The sequence below is a fragment of the Oncorhynchus nerka genome, linkage group LG26 (genome assembly GCF_034236695.1).
Source record: "Oncorhynchus nerka isolate Pitt River linkage group LG26, Oner_Uvic_2.0, whole genome shotgun sequence".
In the NCBI taxonomy this organism is placed as follows: Eukaryota; Metazoa; Chordata; class Actinopteri; order Salmoniformes; family Salmonidae; genus Oncorhynchus; species Oncorhynchus nerka.
Window position 1 is genome coordinate 54,057,794 of NC_088421.1, and position 23,371 is coordinate 54,081,164.

At 46.1% G+C, this 23,371-nt stretch overlaps 1 pseudogene; it reads left to right on the forward strand.

The window, feature by feature from the left end:
* Positions 1 to 3,049: 3,049 nt before the first annotated feature.
* LOC135564923 (trinucleotide repeat-containing gene 18 protein-like) overlaps positions 3,050 to 23,371 on the forward strand; it is a 151,269-nt pseudogene continuing 130,947 nt past the window's right edge.

The window sequence follows — 23,371 nt, forward strand, 5'->3', positions numbered from 1 at the left end:
AGGGTTTGATGGGTAGAGAGACCTGTGGATGGGATTAGGACTGTGAGAGATTGTTGAGAGGGTTTGATGGGTAGAGACCTGTGGATGGGATTAGGGCTGTGAGAGAGATGGGTTATTTTAGGTTATTTTAGAGAGACCTGTGGATTGTTGAGAGTTATTTTGATGAGAGGGGGAAGAGAGACCTGTGGATGGGATTAGGGCTGTGAGAGATTGGGAGATTTTAGAATGTTGAGAGGGTTTGATAGGTAGAGAGACCTGTGGATGGGATTAGGACTGTGAGAGATTGTTGAGAGGGTTTGATGGGTAGAGAGACCTGTGGATGGGATTAGGGCTGTGAGAGATTGTTGAGAGGGGTTGATGGGAAGAGACCTGTGGATGGGATTAGGACCTGTGAGAGATTGTTGAGAGGGTTGATGGGTGGACCTGTGGATGGGATTTTTGAGAGATTGTTGAGAGGGTTTGATGGGAAGAGACCTGTGGATGGGATTAGGGCTGTGAGAGATGGGGTTATGGGTTATTTTAGAATGTTGAGAGGGTTTGATGGGTAGAGACCTGTGGATGGGATTAGGACTGTGAGAGATGGGTTATTTTAGAATGTTGAGAGGGTTTGATGGGTAGAGACCTGTGGATGGGATTAGGGCTGTGAGAGATGGGGTTTGGGTTATTTTAGAATGTTGAGAGGGTTTGATGGGTAGAGAGACCTGTGGATGGGATTAGGACTGTGAGAGATGGGGTTATGGGTTATTTTAGAATGTTGAGAGGGTTTGATGGGTAGAGACCTGTGGATGGGATTAGGGCTGTGAGAGATTGTTGAGAGGGTTTGATGGGTAGAGAGACCTGTGGATGGGATTAGGGCTGTGAGAGATTGTTGAGAGGGTTTGATGGGTAGAGAGACCTGTGGATGGGATTAGGACTGTGAGAGATGGGTTATGGGTTATTTTAGAATGTTGAGAGGGGTTGATGGGTAGAGACCTGTGGATGGGATTAGGGCTGTGAGAGATGGGGTTATGGGTTATTTTAGAATGTTGAGAGGGTTTGATGGGTAGAGAGACCTGTGGATGGGATTAGGGCTGTGAGAGATTGTTGAGAGGGTTGATGGGTAGAGAGACCTGTGGATGGGATTAGGACTGTGAGAGATGGGGTTATGGGTTATTTTAGAATGTTGAGAGGGTTTGATGGGTAGAGAGACCTGTGGATGGGATTAGGGCTGTGAGAGATTGTTGAGGGGTTGATGGGAAGAGATTTTGGATGGGAAGGACTTGAGAGATGGGGGGTTGATGGGTTAGAGACCTGTGGATGGGATTAGGGCTGTGGATGGGATTAGGACTGTGAGAGATGGGTTATTTTAGAATGTTGAGAGGGGTTGATGGGTAGAGAGACCTGTGGATGGGATTAGGGCTGTGAGAGATTGTTGAGAGGGTTTGATGGGTAGAGAGACCTGTGGATGGGATTAGGGCTGTGAGAGATGGGGTTATGGGGAATGTTGAGAGGGTTGATGGGTAGAGACCTGTGGATGGGATTAGGGTTGAGAGGGGTTGATGGGTAGAGAGACCTGTGGATGGGATTAGGGCTGTGAGAGATTGTTGAGAGGGTTTGATGGGTAGAGACCTGTGGATGGGATTAGGGCTGTGAGAGATTGTTGAGAGGGTTTGATGGGTAGAGAGACCTGTGGATGGGATTAGGGCTGTGAGAGATGGGGTTATGGGTTATTTTAGAATGTTGAGAGGGTTTGATGGGTAGAGAGACCTGTGGATGGGATTAGGGCTGTGAGAGATGGGTTATGGGTTATTTTAGAATGTTGAGAGGGGTTGATGGGTAGAGACCTGTGGATGGGATTAGGGCTGTGAGAGATTGTTGAGGGTTGATGGGTTATTTTGAGAGATGTTAGAAGAGGGGTTGATGGGTAGAGACCTGTGGATGGGATTAGGACTGTTATTTTAGAATGTTGAGAGATGGGGGGTTGGATGGGATTAGGGCTGTGAGAGATGGGTTATGGGTTATTTTGAATGTTGAGGGTTTGATGGGTAGAGACCTGTGGATGGGATTAGGACTGTGAGAGATTGTTGAGGGTTTGATGGGTAGAGAGACCTGTGGATGGGATTTGTGAGAGATGTTGAGAGGGTTTGATGGGTAGAGACCTGTGGATGGGATTAGGACTGTGAGAGATGGGGTTTATGGGTTATTTTAGAATGTTGAGAGGGGTTGATGGGTCAGAGAATGTTGGGGTTTGATAGGTAGAGACTGACCTGTGGATGGGATGGTTATTTTAGAATGTTGAGAGGGGTTGATGGGTAGAGACCTGTGGATGGGATTAGGACTGTGAGAGATGGGGTTATGGGTTATTTTAGAATGTTGAGAGGGGTTGATGGGTAGAGAGACCTGTGGATGGGATTAGGGCTGTGAGAGATGGGGTTATGGGTTATTTTAGAATGTTGAGAGGGGTTGATAGGTAGAGACCTGTGGATGGGATTAGGACTGTGAGAGATGGGGTTATGGGTCATTTTAGAATGTTGAGAGGGTTTGATTTAACAGGTTGTGTTTTATGCCATAAGCACTGTGATAAACATACAGCCTACACACCCCTCCCCTTGCATATAGGTGCCATTACAGACCATAATGCATCACGGTCAAACAGCTGTTACATTAACACCCATAACACTGCTTGTAACGCCCCTACACACTATAACAGCATTTATTGCGTTTAATGGGCCAGAGTCGCCCCCCCTCCTGCCTGACTGCAGAGCTGTGTGAGTCTCTGCTGCTGTCCTGAAGTCTCTCTACACAGACTTTTTCTATCAGCAAGGAACACCAGGGCCGCCTGGAAACCGACTCCCCCCCAAAAAAATTCCCACTGCTTGTTTTTGAAGGCAGGGGCCATTTGAAACAGTCAGACTCCTTGGGCCATAATTGGTTTTTATAGAGCTGGCGCTGGACCCAAGTGTATACATCCGGGTGACTGACACCTCCCTCGGCCAATCAGAGAGTGAGTTGCGGAGGTCCTTGTAAAAACAATGCGCGTTTCATTGCGGAGGATTTTAATGGTCTGACGAGGGGCCTTGTCTCCCCCCGCTCCTTTAGGACGGCCCAGATGGACCACAGAACAGAACGGCCTGATAACAGTACAGAACCAAAGGACCGATTCAGACCAAAATACGGATTTTACTGGTTTCTAAACACGCTTCCTTCTCAAGTAAGAGGCTAACTTGTTCTCGGTACTGTCACACTCGTCGCCTAATATCGCGAAACCTTGTTAAAAAATTAACATGTTTCTACTTAAAGGTTAATCCGTTTTTTTTTTTTAAAAAAAGGCGGGGGGGAGGCTGTGTTTATCGTTACTTTGAAACGTTGTTGTTGGATCTGTTCGTTGTTAGATACAGGAGAACAACAGCGTTTACCGCTTTAAAGTTTAGCTTCATAATAATGGACCTGAGAAAAGTTTGAAACGTGGCCGCCGGAGCCTCTCCCTGCGCCGCATGGCCTGCAACACCGCACCCCTCCACTAACCGGGTGTCTCGGTACCTCGGAATCAAATATTATCGCTTCTTTATAGAAATATAAACCGTCCAAGTAATGTGATTTAAAAATATAAATATATATTTGATCAGATTTGCTGCCTTGCCACGACTCAAAAATCCGCGGTGTGACCAGGCAACTCGCCACTCTGCCAGGTTGAAGGTTAAAAATTCAACATTTTAGCCCGTTGTTTACTAAAATAACGAATGAAAAATTATAATTGTACTTTTAAGTAGACTTTTAGCATATATATATATATATATTTTTTAATAACACTCAAATAGCGTTTTGTTAACCTGTACCTAAGCAGACTGTATGTAGTCCACAACAAGAAACAACTGCTTAGAAACCTGGGATTAATTACGGAGGATTTTGACGAGTTGACCATTCAAGGTTTTCTTTTCCAGCACGAAAAGTCCGTTTTTTAAAAATTGTTATGTTTTAATGTTTCAGATCGCCTACATAAGAGTCATTCAAGACTAGGGTTTAGATAATTATTCTACATTTAAAAACAACGCGAGACTAGCCGAGTCTACTCGCTTGGCTGCATTTGGCATAAAACACACATTAAATGTTATTGTCGGGGCTGTTCGGTGTGTTGTAAACACACACCAACTACACAGACTCGGCAGTAGGCTGCCATCTAATCTTTATAGAAATAGTGTTTTCTTACATTTTGAAACCTTTTCCGTGACCAACACACACACGGTCGCCGAGGAGTGGAACAGCCGTCTGGGTGTGAACGGGCTGGGGTCAGATCCTCCAGGCGGCCTCGGGGATATCTTAACACTAACTGCGGGATCAAGAGGCTCCGACACACCTCTAAACTCTTCTGATCAACGAGCCGGGCTCTTCTGCAAACCGTATTTTATCTCTATTGGTTTTAATATATATTTGATGCGCCTGTGATATTTACGGTGTGTTGGTTTCATACGGAGCATTTTTAATCGGTGGAGCTGGCTGGTTCAGGGCTCGCGGAACAACTCGGCCATCGAGGCTATTCTAGAAGGAATCCATATTATAGAAGGAATCCATTTGACGACGAGTGTTTTTGGCTAAGCGTTTTTTTTGGGGGGGGATCCTGATACCTCCAGTCTGTTCCAACTAAGCGCTCAGTCCCCTGCCCCGTCAGCGGGAAGAGCGACGGCTTCACGGTCTGCCCGAGAGTCGCGGAGGAAACGCAGCTGGTCAACTAAACCTTGTCAATAATCATATTATTATTATTAGCACACAGTGGCTCATATGAAGGGTCTCTATAACCGCTTAACCGTTATTCCCATTTGCGCGTTTATGGAAGATTGTAAATTAAGTTTTTAAAGTGTTTTTCCAAACTGCGTCATTACCCCTCTAATGGACCGAGCTCCGTACATTCCGGTAGGCTCTTGGGTAAAAAAAAACGACTGAAAATCCCCTAAAAAAAACCCGTCTGTTACTAGTCTTATGATCTGACCTCGCCAGAGACAGACGTACGGTGTGATTGTATGTCAAGCGATTTGCTTGGTGTTTTTATAGGTCAGGATGACGATGGGCATGGATCCAACGGGAGACCCACCGCCCGCCTAGCCTTTAGCGGCTCTTTGGGAACACTATCCCGGACACGGTGCTAGCTCCGGACGCTCCACCCCCCCCCCACACACTGGAGAATGGATGGCCGAGATTTCGGACCCCCTCGGTCTGTCCATGTTCCCCCTCCCCTGTTGGCCATGGAGACCCATCGACTCGGAGCTGCTGCAGCAGCCAGGAGGATCCCTCCCTCGCCCGGACACTTGGGCACAGGGCACCCAGCAAACCTCCACGTCGGGAAATTCCTTCCGACTGTCATGAACCTCCATCCACATCACAGTAAGAGATCTATCTATCTATCTATCTATCTATCTATCTATCTATCTATCGTTCTATCGTTCTATCGTTCTATATATCGTTCTATCGTTCTATATATCGTTCTATCGTTCTATATATCGTTCTATCGTTCTATATATCGTTCTATCGTTCTATATATCATTCTATCGTTCTATATATCATTCTATATATCGTTTTATCTATCATAAACATATTGTCCTTCTGAAAAGAACAGTTGAATGGTGGCTACAGGAGATATATAGGCTTTATGTAGGTTAATGTAGTAATGACACATCACAGATATATAGGCTTTATGTAGGTTAATGTAGTAATGACACTTCACAGATATATAGGCTTTATGTAGGTTAATGTAGTAATGACACTTCACAGATATATAGGCTTTATGTAGGTTAATGTAGTAATGACACTTCACAGATATATAGGCTTTATGTAGTAATGACACTTCACAGATATATAGGCTTTATGTAGGTTAATGTAGTAATGACACTTCACAGATATATAGGCTTTATGTAGTAATGACACTTCACAGATATATAGGCTTTATGTAGTAATGACACTTCACAGATATATAGGCTTTATGTAGGTTAATGTAGTAATGACACTTCACAGATATATAGGCTTTATGTAGGTTAATGTAGTAATGACACTACACAGATATATAGGCTTTATGTAGGTTAATGTAGTAATGACACTTCACAGATATATAGGCTTTATGTAGTAATGACACTTCACAGATATATAGGCTTTATGTATTAATGACACTTCACAGGTATATAGGCTTTATGTAGGACACTTTAATGTAGTAATGACACTTCACAGATATATAGGCTTTATGTAATGGTTAATGTAGTAATGACACTTCACAGATATATAGGCTTTATGTAGGTTAATGTAGTAATGACACTTCACAGATATATAGGCTTTATGTAGATAATGACACTTCACAGATATATAGGCTTTATGTAGGTTAATGTAGTAATGACACTTCACAGATATATAGGCTTTATGTAGTAATGACACTTCACAGATATATAGGCTTTATGTAGTAATGACACTTCACAGATATATAGGCTTTATGTAATGACACTTCACAGATATATAGGCTTTATGTAGTAATGACACTTCACAGATATAGGCTTTATAGTAATGGCTTTATGTAGGTTAATGTAGTAATGACACTTCACAGATATATAGGCTTTATGTAGGTTAATGTAGTAATGACACTTCACAGATATATAGGCTTTATGTAGGTTAATGTAGTAATGACACTTCACAGATATATAGGCTTTATGTAGTAATGACACTTCACAGATATATAGGCTTTATGTAGGTTAATGTAGTAATGTCACTTCACAGAACAGCTTTTGTAGGGAACAAGCATATCAGGCTTTAGGGGACAATACAGAGGTGTCAAATCACTCACATGTTATCTGTCACATGCTTAAGTACCAGGCTTTAATAATGTGGCTCTATACAGGAAGTACCAGGTAATAACATGGCTATATACAGGAAGTACCAGGAAGTACCAGGTAATAATGTGGCTATATACAGGAAGTACCAGGTAATAACACTTGGCTATATACAGTAGTAATGACAGGTAATAACATGGCTTTATATACAGGAAGTACCAGGTAATAATGTGGTTATATACAGGAAGTACCAGGTAATAATGTGGCTATATACAGGAAGATACCAGGTAATAACATGGCTATATACAGGAAGTACCAGGTAATAACGTGATATATACAGGAAGTACCAGGTAATAACGTGGCTATATACAGGAAGTACCAGGTAATAGCGTGGCTCACATACAGGAAGTACCAGGTAATAATGTGGCTATATACAGGAAGTACCAGGTAAAAACATGGCTATATACAGGAAGTACCAGGAAGTACCAGGTAATAACGTGGCTATATACAGGAAGTGCCAGGAAGTACCAGGTAATAACATGGCTATATACAGGAAGTACCAGGTAATAACATGGCTATATACAGGAAGTACCAGGTAATAACATGGTTCCTCTCTAGGTTTCTTCCTAGGTTCTGACCTTTCTAGGGAGTTTTTCCTAGCCACTGTGCTTCTACACCTGCATTTCTTGCTGTTTGGGAAGTTTTTAGACTGTGTTTCTGTACAGCACTTTGAGATATCAGCTGATGTAAGAAGGGCTTTATGAATACATTTGATATACAGAGATCGCCGTGTCGATGTGCAAGGGGTACGAGGTAATTGAGGTAGCTATGTACATATAGGTAGGGGTAAAGTGACTTAAGCAACAGGATAAACAGTAGCAGCAGCAGTAGTGCGTGTGTGTCAGTGTGAAGGCCTCAGCCTCAGTTCAGCTGGTGGCTAGGACAACCCAACGAGTGTCCTCTCATATTCCCTTAAAAGACCTTCAAAAAAAAAAAAAGAGCGCAATAGTACTGTTTTTTGTCCATTTTCAGACGCCGTAGCCAGTATGCACTTCCTCAAAAAAAAAAAATAGTATTGAGTTCCTTTTAAGATAATTGGATAGATCTTTGTTCTGATGGGACAGAGTTGTGGGATCTGTGAATGTAAACAGTCTCTCTCCGCTGCTCAACTAGAATCGGCTGCTCCAAACTCAACAAGATAATCAACTTCCATCTCCCCTCTGCATTCAGGCAGCCCTTTTACAGTGGATTCATTCATTCAGCTGGTGGAGCAAGACAGAAACTCAACAAGATAATCAACTTCCATCTCCCCTCTGCATTCAGGCAGCCCTTTTACAGTGGATTCATTCATACCGCCGGAGCAAGACAGAAACTCAACAAGATAATCAACTTCCATCTCCCCTCTGCATTCAGGCAGCCCTTTTACAGTGGATTCATTCATACCGCCGGAGCAAGACAGAAACTCAACAAGATAATCAACTTCCATCTCCCCTCTGCGTTCAGGCAGCCCTTTTACAGTGGATTCATTCATGTACCGGAGCAAGACAGAAACTCAACAAGATAATCAACTTCCATCTCCCCTCTGCATTCAGGCAGCCCTTTTACAGTGGATTCATTCATACCGCCGGAGCAAGACAGAAACTCAACAAGATAATCAACTTCCATCTCCCCTCTGCATTCAGGCAGCCCTTTTACAGTGGATTATGTGTCTATCTGTGGATATGGGTCCGTTCTCTGAGTACTAGACATGTTTCTATCTGTGGATATGGGTCCGTTCTCTGAGTACTAGACATGTTTCTATCTGTGGATATGGGTCCGTTCTCTGAGTACTAGACATGTTTCTATCTGTGGTGGGTCCATTCTCTGAGTACTAGACATGTTTCTATCTGTGGATAGGCGTCTGTTCTCTGAGTACTAGACATGTTTCTAGCTGTGGATATGGGTCCGTTCTCTGAGTACTAGACATGTTTCTATCTGTGGGTATGGGTCCATTCTCTGAGTACTAGACATGTTTCTATCTGTGGATATGGGTCCGTTCTCTGAGTACTAGACATGTTTCTAGTGTGGATAGGGGTCCATTCTCTGAGTACTAGACATGTTTCTAGTGTGGATATGGGTTTGTTCTCTGAGTACTAGACATGTTTCTAGTGTGGATATGGGTCTGTTCTCTGAGTACTAGACATGTTTCTATCTGTGGATAGGGGTCTGTTCTCTGAGTACTAGACATGTTTCTATCTGTGGATAGGGGTCCATTCTCTGAGTACTAGACATGTTTCTAGTGTGGATATGGGTCCATTCTCTGAGTACTAGACATGTTTCTATCTGTGGATAGGGGTCTGTTCTCTGAGTACTAGACATGTTTCTAGTGTGGATAGGGGTCTGTTCTCTGAGTACTAGACATGTTTCTAGCTGTGGATATGGGTCCATTCTCTGAGTACTAGACATGTTTTTATCTGTGGATATGGGTCCATTCTCTGAGTACTAGACATGTTTCTATCTGTGAATAGGGGTCTGTTCTCTGAGTACTAGACATGTTTCTATCTGTGGATAGGGGTCCATTCTCTGAGTACTAGACATGTTTCTAGTGTGGATATGGGTCCATTCTCTGAGTACTAGACATGTTTCTATCTGTGGATAGGGGTCTGTTCTCTGAGTACTAGACATGTTTCTATCTGTGGGTCCATTCTCTGAGTACTAGACATGTTTCTATCTGTGGATAGGCGTCTGTTCTCTGAGTACTAGACATGTTTCTAGCTGTGGATATGGGTCCATTCTCTGAGTACTAGACATGTTTCTAGTGTGGATATGGGTCCGTTCTCTGAGTACTAGACATGTTTCTATCTGTGGATATGGGTCCATTCTCTGAGTACTAGACATGTTTCTAGTGTGGATATGGGTCCGTTCTCTGAGTACTAGACATGTTTCTATCTGTGGATATGGGTCCGTTCTCTGAGTACTAGACATGTTTCTAGTGTGGATATGGGTCCGTTCTCTGAGTACTAGACATGTTTCTATCTGTGGATATGGGTCCATTCTCTGAGTACTAGACATGTTTCTATCTGTGGATAGGGGTCCATTCTCTGAGTACTAGACATGTTTCTAGTGTGGATATGGGTCTGTTCTCTGAGTACTAGACATGTTTCTATCTGTGGATAGGGGTCTGTTCTCTGAGTACTAGACATGTTTCTATCTGTGGATAGGAGTCCATTCTCTGAGTACTAGACATGTTTCTAGTGTGGATATGGGTCCATTCTCTGAGTACTAGACATGTTTCTATCTGTGGATAGGGGTCTGTTCTCTGAGTACTAGACATGTTTCTAGTGTGGATATGGGTCTGTTCTCTGAGTACTAGACATGTTTCTATCTGTGGATAGGGGTCTGTTCTCTGAGTACTAGACATGTTTCTATCTGTGGATAGGGGTCCATTCTCTGAGTACTAGACATGTTTCTAGTGTGGATATGGGTCCATTCTCTGAGTACTAGACATGTTTCTATCTGTGGATAGGGGTCTGTTCTCTGAGTACTAGACATGTTTCTAGTGTGGATAGGGGTCTGTTCTCTGAGTACTAGACATGTTTCTAGCTGTGGATATGGGTCCATTCTCTGAGTACTAGACATGTTTTTATCTGTGGATATGGGTCCATTCTCTGAGTACTAGACATGTTTCTATCTGTGGATATGGGTCCGTTCTCTGAGTACTAGACATGTTTCTAGCTGTGGATAGGGGTCTGTTCTCTGAGTACTAGACATGTTTCTATCTGTGGATAGGGGTCTGTTCTCTGAGTACTAGACATGTTTCTATCTGTGGATAGGGGTCTGTTCTCTGAGTACTAGACATGTTTCTATCTGTGGATAGGGGTCTGTTCTCTGAGTACTAGACATGTTTCTAGCTGTGGATATGGGTCCATTCTCTGAGTACTAGACATGTTTTTATCTGTGGATATGGGTCCATTCTCTGAGTACTAGACATGTTTCTATCTGTGGATATGGGTCCAGATTGACCCTCTGAGTACTAGACATGTTTCTAGCTGTGGATATGGGTCCATTCTCTGAGTACTAGATGAACATTGACCACTTAAGCAAGCTAAAGTGGTCACATGAATTGGCCAATGCACCCTGTGTTGGGCTAACTACAGATGAACTGACCCCCAGAGAGGTACCTAACAGTGACATCACATGACCCCGTAGTGGGGTGCACCCTGTGTTGGGCTAACTACAGATGAACTGACCCCCAGAGAGGTACCTAACAGTGACATTACATGACCCCGTAGTGGGGTGCACCCTGTGTTGGGCTAACTACAGATGAACTGACCTCCAGAGAGGTACCTAACAGTGACATCACATGACCCTGTAGTGGGGTGCACCCTGTGTTGGGCTAACTACAGATGAACTGACCTCCAGAGAGGTACCGAACAGTGACATCACATGACCCCGTAGTGGGGTGCACCCTGTGTTGGGCTAACTACAGATGAACTGACCCCCAGAGAGGTACCTAACAGTGACATCACATGACCCTGTAGTGGGGTGCACCCTGTGTTGGGCTAACTACAGATGAACTGACCTCCAGAGAGGTACCTAACAGTGACATCACATGACCCTGTAGTGGGGTGCACCCTGTGTTGGGCTAACTACAGATGAACTGACCTCCAGAGAGGTACCTAACAGTGACATCACATGACCCCGTAGTTGGGTGCACCCTGTGTTGGGCTAACTACAGATGAACTGACCCCCAGAGAGGTACCTAACAGTGACATCACATGACCCCGAAGTGGGAAATCAGACACACCGCGCAACAGACACCTCCCCTTTATGAGTAGTGTGCATTTAAAAAAAAAAAAAAAAATAATCTTTGTGAGAAAATATTATAGTATAGTTTACAGGCCTGTTCAATGTCTGAGTCGTGTTTTACGTATTGATTTCACTGCACTTCCATTTTAGCGTTGTTGATGAGTATAATCGTGTTTTTGTTTTGTTTTTCCATTTAAGAAAATACCGTGTTGACATTCCTGATTGTACCTCGCAGCAGGCAAATCAAAATCAAATCACATTTTATTTGTCACATGGTTAGCAGATGTTAATGCGAGTGTAGCGAAATGCTTGTTGCTTCTAGTTCCGACAATGCAGTGATAACCAACAAGTAATCTAACTAACAATTCCAAAACTACTGTCTTATACACAGTGTAAGGGGATAAAGAATATGTACATAAGGATATATGAATGAGTGATGGTACAGGGCAGCATACAGTAGATGGTATCGAGTACAGTATATACATATAGACAGAGTGGCATAGTTAAAGTGGCTAGTGATACCTGATATGGAATCAGGGATGTCAACTGATCACATGGAATCAGGGATGTACCAACTGATCACGTATGGAATCAGGGATGTACCAACTGATCACGTATGGAATCAGGGATGTACCAACTGATCACGTATGGAATCAGGGATGTACCAACTGATCACGTATGGAATCATGGGGGATGTGGAACCAACTGATCACGTATGGAATCAGGGATGTACCAACTGATCACGTATGGAATCAGGGATGTACCAACTGATCACGTATGGAATCAGGGATGTACCAACTGATCACGTATGGAATCAGGGATGTACCAACTGATCACGTATGGAATCAGGGATGTACCAACTGATCACGTATGGAATCAGGGATGTACCAACTGATCACGTATGGAATCAGGGATGTACCAACTGATCACGTATGGAATCAGGGATGTACCAACTGATCACGTATGGAATCAGGGATGTACCAACTGATCACGTATGGAATCAGGGTGATCATATGGAATGGAATCACGTATGGAATCAGGGATGTACCAACTGATCACGTATGGAATCAGGGATGTACCAACTGATCATATGGAATCAGGGATGTACCAACTGATCACGTATGGAATCAGGGATGTACCAACTGATCACGTATGGAATCAGGGATGTACCAACTGATCACGTATGGAATCAGGGATGTACCAACTGATCACGTATGGAATCAGGGATGTACCAACTGATCACGTATGGAATCAGGGATGTACCAACTGATCACGTATGGAATCAGGGATGTACCAACTGATCACGTATGGAATCAGGGATGTACCAACTGATCACGTATGGAATCAGGGATGTACCCAACTCAGGGATCACTGTATGGAATCAGGGATGTACCAACTGATCACGTATGGAATCAGGGATGTACCAACTGATCACGTATGGAATCAGGGATGTACCAACTGATCACGTATGGAATCAGGGATGTACCAACTGATCACGTATGGAATCAGGGATGTACCAACTGATCACGTATGGAATCAGGGATGTACCAACTGAATTTTTTTTATTTTTTAAAACAGTATAAAAACAGTATGGGAATGAGGTAGGTGAAAATGGGTGGGCTATTTACCAATAGACTATGTACAGCTGCAGCGATCGGTTAGCTGCTCGGATAGCTGATGTTTGAAGTTGGTGAGGGAGATAAAAGTCTCCAACTTCAGCGATTTTTTTTGCAGTTCGTTCCAGTCACAGGCAGCAGAGTACTGGAACGAAAGGCGGCCAAATGAGGTGTTGGCTTTAGGGATGATCAGTGAGATACACCTGCTGGAGCGCGTGCTACGGATGGGTGTTGCCATCGTGACCAGTGAACTGAGATAAGGCGGAGCTTTACCTAGCATGGACTTGTAGATGACCTGGAGCCAGTGGGTCTGGCGACGAATATGTAGCGAGGGCCAGCCGACTAGAGCATACAAGTCGCAGTGGTGGGTGGTATAAGGTGCTTTGGTGACAAAACGGATGGCACTGTGATAGACTGCATCCAGTTTGCTGAGTAGAGTGTTGGAAGCCATTTTGTAGATGACATCGCCGAAGTCGAGGATCGGTAGGATAGTCAGTTTTACTAGGGTAAGCTTGGCGGCGTGGGTGAAGGAGGCTTTGTTGCGGAATAGAAAGCCGACTCTTGATTTGATTTTCGATTGGAGATGTTTGATGTGAGTCTGGAAGGAGAGTTTGCAGTCTAGCCAGACACCTAGGTACTTATAGATGTCCACATATTCAAGGTCGGAACCATCCAGGGTGGTGATGCTAGTCAGGCATGCGGGTGCAGGCAGCGATCGGTTGAAAAGCATGCATTTGGTTTTACTCGCGTTTAAGAGCAGTTGGAGGCCACGGAAGGAGTGCTGTATGGCATTGAAGCTCGTTTGGAGGTTAGATAGCACAGTGTCCAATGACGGGCCGAAAGTATATAGAATGGTGTCGTCTGCGTAGAGGTGGATCAGGGAATCGCCCGCAGCAAGAGCAACATCATTGATATATACAGAGAAAAGAGTCGGCCCGAGAATTGAACCCTGTGGCACCCCCATAGAGACTGCCAGAGGACCGGACAGCATGCCCTCCGATTTGACACACTGAACTCTGTCTGCAAAGTAATTGGTGAACCAGGCAAGGCAGTCATCCGAGAAACCGAGGCTATTGAGTCTGCTGATAAGAATATGGTGATTGACAGAGTCGAAAGCCTTGGCGAGGTCGATGAAGACGGCTGCACAGTACTGTCTTTTATCGATGGCGGTTATGATATCGTTTAGTACCTTGAGCGTGGCTGAGGTGCACCCGTGACCGGCTCGGAAACCAGATTGCACAGCGGAGAAGGTCTGGTGGGATTCGAGATGGTCAGTGACCTGTTTGTTGACTTGGCTTTCGAAGACCTTAGATAGGCAGGGCAGGATGGATATAGGTCTATAGCAGTTTGGGTCCAGGGTGTCTCCCCCTTTGAAGAGGGGGATGACTGCGGCAGCTTTCCAATCCTTGGGGATCTCAGACGATATGAAAGAGAGGTTGAACAGGCTGGTAATAGGGGTTGCGACAATGGCGGCAGATAGTTTCAGAAATAGAGGGTCCAGATTATCAAGCCCAGCTGATTTGTACGGGTCTAGGTTTTGCAGCTCTTTCAGAACATCTGCTATCTGGATTTGGGTAAAGGAGAACCTGGAGAGGCTTGGGCGAGGAGCTGCGGGGGGCGGAGCTGTTGGCCGAGGTTGGAGTAGCCAGGCGGAAGGCATGGCCAGCCGTTGAGAAGTGCTTATTGAAGCTTTCGATAATCGTGGATTTATCGGTGGAGACCGTGTTACCTAGCCTCAGTGCAGTGGGCAGCTGGGAGGAGGTGCTCTTGTTCTCCATGGACTTCACAGTGTCCCAGAACTTTTTGGAGTTGGAGCTACAGGATGCAAACTTCTGCCTGAAGAAGCTGGCCTTAGCTTTCCTGACTGACTGCGTGTATTGGTTCCTGACTTCCCTGAACAGTTGCATATCACGGGGGCTATTCGATGCTATTGCAGTCCGCCACAGGATGTTTTTGTGCTGGTCGAGGGCAGTCAGGTCTGGAGTGAACCAAGGGCTGTATCTGTTCTTGGTTCTGCATTTTTTGAACGGAGCATGCTTATCTAAAATGGTGAGGAAGTTACTTTTAAAGAATGACCAGGCATCCTCAACTGACGGGATGAGGTCAATGTCCTTCCAGGATACCCGGGCCAGGTCGATTAGAAAGGCCTGCTCACAGAAGTGTTTTAGGGAGCGTTTGACAGTGATGTGGGGTGGTCGTTTGACTCCGTGGCGGATACAGGCAATGAGGCAGTGATCGCTGAGATCCTGGTTGAAGACAGCGGAGGTGTATTTGGAGGGCCAGTTGGTCAGGATGACGTCTATGAGGGTGCCCTTGTTTACAGAGTTAGGGTTGTACCTGGTGGGTTCCTTGATGATTTGAGTGAGATTGAGGGCATCTAGCTTACATTGTAGGACTGCCGGGGTGTTAAGCATATCCCAGTTTAGGTCACCTAACAGAACAAACTCTGAAGCTAGATGGGGGGCGATCAATTCACAAATGGTGTCCAGGGCACAGCTGGGAGCTGAGGGTGGTCGGTAGCAGGCGGCAACAGTGAGAGACTTATTTCTGGAGAGGGTAATTTTCAAAATTAGTAGTTCGAACTGTTTGGGTATGGACCTGGAAAGTATGACATTACTTTGCAGGCTATCTCTGCAGTAGACTGCAACTCCGCCCCCTTTGGCAGTTCTATCTTGACGGAAGATGTTATAGTTGGGTATGGAAATCTCTGAATTTTTGGTGGCCTTCCTGAGCCAGGATTCAGACACGGCAAGGACATCAGGGTTAGCAGAGTGTGCTAAAGCAGTGAGTAAAACAAACTTGGGGAGGAGGCTTCTGATGTTGACATGCATAAAACCAAGGCTTTTTCGATCACAGAAGTCAACAAATGAGGGTACCTGGGGACATGCAGGGCCTGGGTTTACCTCCACATCACCCGCGGAACAGAGAAGGAGTAGTATGAGGGTGCGGCTAAAGGCTATCAAAACTGGTCGCCTAGAGCGTTGGGGGCAGAGTTTCTGGGCATGGTAGAATATATTCAGGGCATAATGCGCAGACAGGGGTATGGTGGGGTGCGGGTACAGCGGAGGTAGGTCCAGGCACTGGGTGATGATGAGAGAGGTTGTATCTCTGGACATGCTGGTTGTAATGGGTGAGGTCACCGCATGTGTGGGAGGTGGGACAAAGGAGGTAACAGGGGTATGCAGAGTGGGTCTAGGGGCTCCATTGTGAACTAAAACAATGATAACTAACCTGAACAACAGTATACAAGGCATATTGACATCTGAGAGAGACATACAGCGAGGCATACAGTAATCACAGGTGTTGAATTTGGAAAGCTAGCTAAAAACAGTAGGCGAGGCTAATCCACTAGCACAACAAACAGCAGGTAAAATGGCGTTGACTAGGCAACGGGGCCGACAGGTAAGACAAACAAGCAGAAAGGAGTACCGTGATTAATGGACAGTCCAGTGTGCGTCAGCTATGTAGCCAAGAGATCAGTGTCCAGGGGGCAGCGGTGGATGGGCAGGGAGGCTGGGCTGGCGAGTGTTATCCAGGTTTTTAAAAAACTAACAATGACTAAATAGCTTGTAGCTAGTTAGCTGGTTAGCGTCTGGAGGTTCTTGAGTGTGTCATAAAAATAAAAATAAGAGTAAAAGTAATAGCGATTCCGTATCACATTGGGTGAGGCAGGTTTCCGGAAGGTATAAACAAATTAAAAATCAAAAAGAGATAGAAAGTAAATGGGGTCAGAGAGTGATTGGGACGCGGTGGTTCAGACGGTTAGCAGGCCTGTGCTAACAGTTCGTAGGCCCGAGCTAGACAAGGTAGCAGTTAGCGGACCGGAGCTTGACAAGCTAGCCGTTAGCAGGCCGAATTAGCAAGCAGGGAGATAGCGAGGGCTAGAGAGTTAACCTTTGGGGGACGTCGCGATGGGGTGAGTCTGTTTATTCCTCTTCATGCGGTGAGCTGGAGATACAGCGATTCAGAAAGCTCGCGGGCCTTGGCCAGCAGATGGATCTTTGGCGATGTCGCAGCGGAAAAGCCTGTTGAAACCCCCTCGGACGATTATGTCGGCGGACCAGTCGTGCTGGATCGGCGGGGCTCCGTGTCGGCAGTAGAGGGTCCAGGCCAATTGGCAAAATAGGTATTGTTGGACCTCTTCGGTTAGTCGGGAGATGGGCTTAGCTCGAGGCTAGCTCCAGGCTAACTGGTGCTTGCTCTGGGACAGAGACGTTAGCCAGGAGTAGCCACTCGGATTGCAGCTAGCTAGTTGCGATGATCCGGTGTAAAGGTTCAGAGCTTGCGGTAGGAATCCGGAGATGTGGTAGAGAAAAAGCCGTCTGATATGCTTTGGGTAGATGTCGCGCTGGTGTCCTAGTTAGCGTTGAAGACCGCTAGCAGTGGCTAGCTACTAGCTGATCACATATGGAATCAGGGATGTACCAACTGATCACATATGGAATCAGGGATGTACCAACTGATCACGTATGGAATCAGGGATGTACCAACTGATCACGTATGGAATCAGGGATGTACCAACTGATCACGTATGGAATCAGGGATGTACCAACTGATCATATATGGAATCAGGGATGTACCAACTGATCACGTATGGAATCAGGGATGTACCAACTGATCATATATGGAATCAGGGATGTACCAACTGATCATATATGGAATCAGGGATGTACCAACTGATCACGTATGGAATCAGGGATGTACCAACTGATCATATGGAATCAGGGATGTACCAACTGATCACGTATGGAATCAGGGATGTACCAACTGATCACATATGGAATCAGGGATGTACCAACTGATCACGTATGGAATCAGGGATGTACCAACTGATCACGTATGGAATCAGGGATGTACCAACTGATCACGTATGGAATCAGGGATGTACCAACTGATCACGTATGGAATCAGGGATGTACCAACTGATCACGTATGGAATCAGGGATGTACCAACTGATCACGTATGGAATCAGGGATGTACCAACTGATCACGTATGGAATCAGGGATGTACCAACTGATCATGTGGAATCAGGGATGTACCAACTGATCATGTATGGAATCAGGGATGTACCAACTGATCATATATGGAATCAGGGATGTACCAACTGATCACGTATGGAATCAGGGATGTACCAACTGATCACGTATGGAATCAGGGATGTACCAACTGATCACGTATGGAATCAGGGATGTACCAACTGATCACGTATGGAATCAGGGATGTACCAACTGATCACGTATGGAATCAGGGATGTACCAACTGATCACGTATGGAATCAGGGATGTACCAACTGATCACGTATGGAATCAGGGATGTACCAACTGATCACGTATGGAATCAGGGATGTACCAACTGATCACGTATGGAATCAGGGATGTACCAACTGATCACGTATGGAATCAGGGATGTACCAACTGATCACGTATGGAATCAGGGATGTACCAACTGATCACGTATGGAATCAGGGATGTACCAACTGATCACGTATGGAATCAGGGATGTACCAACTGATCACGTATGGAATCAGGGATGTACCAACTGATCACGTATGGAATCAGGGATGTACCAACTGATCACGTATGGAATCAGGGATGTACCAACTGATCACGTATGGAATCAGGGATGTACCAACTGATCACGTATGGAATCAGGGATGTACCAACTGATCACGTATGGAATCAGGGATGTACCAACTGATCACGTATGGAATCAGGGATGTACCAACTGATCACGTATGGAATCAGGGATGTACCAACTGATCACGTATGGAATCAGGGATGTACCAACTGATCACGTATGGAATCAGGGATGTACCAACTGATCACGTATGGAATCAGGGATGTACCAACTGATCACGTATGGAATCAGGGATGTACCAACTGATCACGTATGGAATCAGGGAAGAACCTGAAATAAACAAAAAAAAATTACGGTAACTTTTGGCGTTTTGTTTTTCCGCTGTACCGAAACCGAACCGTGACCTCTACGGCAGTACACACCGAACCGTGACCTCTACGGCAGTACACACCGAACCGTGACCTCTACGGCAGTACACACCGAACCGTGACCTCTACGGCAGTACATACCGAACCGTGACCTCTACGGCAGTACATACCGAACCGTGACCTCTACGGCAGTACATACCGAACCGTGACCTCTGCGGCAGTACATACCGAACCGTGACCTCTACGGCAGTACAGACCGAACCGTGACCTCTACGGCAGTACAGACCGAACCGTGACCTCTACGGCAGTACAGACCGAACCGTGACCTCTACGGCAGTACAGACCGAACCGTGACCTCTACGGCAGTACAGACCGAACCGTGACCTCTACCAACTGAACCGTACGGCAGTACATCGAACCGTGACCTCTACGGCAGTACATACCGAACCGTGACCTCTACGGCAGTGGAATCCGTGACCTCTACGGCAGTACCAACCGTGACCTCACGGCAGTACACACCGAACCGTGACCTCACGGCAGTACATACCAACGTGACCTCTGCGGCAGTACATACCGAACCGTGAATACATACCGAACCGTGACCTCTACGGCAGTACATACCGAACCGTGACCTCTACGGCAGTACATACCGAACCGTGACCTCTACGGCAGTACATACCGAACCGTGAACTCTACGGCAGTACATCGAACCGTGAACTCTACGGCAGTACATACCGAACCGTGACCTCTACGGCAGTACATACCGAACCGTGACCTCTACGGCAGTACAGACCGAACCGTGACCTCTACGGCAGTACACACCGAACCGTGACCTCTACGGCAGTACACACCGAACCGTGACCTCTACGGCAGTACAGACCGAACCGTGACCTCACGGCAGTACAGACCGAATCGTGACCTCTACGGCAGTACACACCGAACCGTGACCTCTACGGCAGTACACACCGAACCGTGACCTCACGGCAGTACACACCGAACCGTGACCTCTACGGCAGTACCGAACCGTGACCTCTACGGCAGTACACACCGAACCGTGACCTCTACGGCAGTACACACCGAACCGTGACCTCTACGGCAGTACACACCGAACCGTGACCTCTACGGCAGTACAGACCGAACCGTGACCTCTACGGCAGTACAGACCGAACCGTGACCTCTACGGCAGTACAGACCGAACCGTGACCTCTACGGCAGTACAGACCGAACCGTGACCTCTACGGCAGTACATACCGAACCGTGACCTCTACGGCAGTACATACCGAACCGTGACCTCTACGGCAGTACACACCGAACCGTGACCTCTACGGCAGTACACACCGAACCGTGACCTCTACGGCAGTACACACCGAACCGTGACCTCTACGGCAGTACACACCGAACCGTGACCTCTACGGCAGTACACACCGAACCGTGACCTCTGCGGCAGTACATACCGAACCGTGACCTCTACGGCAGTACATACCGAACCGTGACCTCTACGGCAGTACATACCGAACCGTGACCTCTACGGCAGTACATACCGAACCGTGACCTCTACGGCAGTACACACCGAACCGTGACCTCTACGGCAGTACACACCGAACCGTGAACTCTACGGCAGTACATACCGAACCGTGAACTCTACGGCAGTACATACCGAACCGTGACCTCTACGGCAGTACATACCGAACCGTGACCTCTACGGCAGTACAGACCGAACCGTGACCTCTACGGCAGTACACACCGAACCGTGACCTCTACGGCAGTACACACCGAACCGTGACCTCTACGGCAGTACAGACCGAACCGTGACCTCTACGGCAGTACAGACCGAACCGTGACCTCTACGGCAGTACACACCGAACCGTGACCTCTACGGCAGTACACACCGAACCGTGACCTCTACGGCAGTACACACCGAACCGTGACCTCTACGGCAGTACACACCGAACCGTGACCTCTACGGCAGTACACACCGAACCGTGACCTCTACGGCAGTACACACCGAACCGTGACCTCTACGGCAGTGACACCGAACCGTGACCTCTACGGCAGTACACACCGAACCGTGACCTCTACGGCAGTACACACCGAACCGTGACCTCTACGGCAGTACAGACCGAACCGTGACCTCTACGGCAGTACACACCGAACCGTGACCTCTGCGGCAGTACACACCGAACCGTGACCTCTGCGGCAGTACACACCGAACCGTGACCTCTGCGGCAGTACACACCGAACCGTGACCTCTGCGGCAGTACACACCGAACCGTGACCTCTGCGGCAGTACACACCGAACCGTGACCTCTGCGGCAGTACACACCGAACCGTGACCTCTGCGGCAGTACACACCGAACCGTGACCTCTGCGGCAGTACACACCGAACCGTGACCTCTGCGGCAGTACACACCGAACCGTGACCTCTGCGGCAGTACACACCGAACCGTGACCTCTGCGGCAGTACACACCGAACCGTGACCTCTGCGGCAGTACACACCGAACCGTGACCTCTGCGGCAGTACACACCGAACCGTGACCTCTGCGGCAGTACACACCGAACCGTGACCTCTGCGGCAGTACACACCGAACCGTGACCTCTGCGGCAGTACACACCGAACCGTGACCTCTACGGCAGTACATACCGAACCGTGACCTCTACGGCAGTACATAACCCTGGAGACCAGACCTCTGGTAACGTGGGTCATATTTACATAACCCTGGAGACCAGACCTCTGGTAACGTGGGTCATATTTACATAACCCTGGAGACCAGACCTCTGGTAACGTGGGTCATATTTACGTAACCCTGGAGACCAGACCTCTGGTAACGTGGGTCATATTTATATAACCCTGGAGACCAGACCTCTGGGTAACGTGGGTCATATTTATATAACCCTTTAGGCTTGAGACCAGACCTCTGGTAACGTGGGTCATATTTACATAACCCTGGAGACCAGACCTCTGGTAACGTGGGTCATATTTATATAACCCTGGAGACCAGACCTCTGGTAACGTGGGTCATATTTATATAACCCTGGAGACCAGACCTCTGGTAACGTGGGTCATATTTATATAACCCTGGAGACCAGACCTCTGGTAACGTGGGTCATATTTATATAACCCTGGAGACCAGACCTCTGGTAACGTGGGTCATATTTATATACATTGTATCAACATAAAGTCAACTCAGACTGGTCTGTGCTCTTGGTTATAACAGATGATACATTGTATCAACTCAGACTGGTCTGTGCTCTTGGTTATAACAGATGAAATGATACATTGTATCAACATAAAGTCAACTCAGACTGGTCTGTGCTCTTGGTTATAACAGATGATTCATTGTATCAACATAAAGTCTACTCAGACTGGTCTGTGCTCTTGGTTATAACAGATGAAATGATTCATTGTATCAACATAAAGTCAACTCAGACTGGTCTGTGCTCTTGGTTATAACAGATGAAATGATACATTGTATCAACTCAGACTGGTCTGTGCTCTTGGTTATAACAGATGAAATGATACATTGTATCAACTCAGACTGGTCTGTGCTCTTGGTTATAACAGATGATACATTGTATCAACTCAGACTGGTCTGTGCTCTTGGTTATAACAGATGATACATTGTATCAACTCAGACTGGTCTGTGCTCTTGGTTATAACAGATGATACATTGTATTAACATAAAGTCAACTCAGACTGGTCTGTGCTCTTGGTTATAACAGATGAAATGATACATTGTATTAACATAAAGTCAACTCAGACTGGTCTGTGCTCTTGGTTATAACAGATGATACATTGTATCAACTCAGACTGGCCTGTGCTCTTGGTTATAACAGATGAAATGATTCATTGTATCAACATAAAGTCTACTCAGACTGGTCTGTGCTCTTGGTTATAACAGATGAAATGATTCATTGTATCAACATAAAGTCAACTCAGACTGGTCTGTGCTCTTGGTTATAACAGATGAAATGATTCATTGTATCAACATAAAGTCAACTCAGACTGGTCTGTGCTCTTGGTTATAACAGATGATACATTGTATTAACATAAAGTCAACTCAGACTGGTCTGTGCTCTTGGTTATAACAGATGAAATGATACATTGTATTAACATAAAGTCAACTCAGACTGGTCTGTGCTCTTGGTTATAACAGATGATTCATTGTATTAACATAAAGTCAACTCAGACTGGTCTGTGCTCTTGGTTATAACAGATGATTCATTGTATCAACATAAA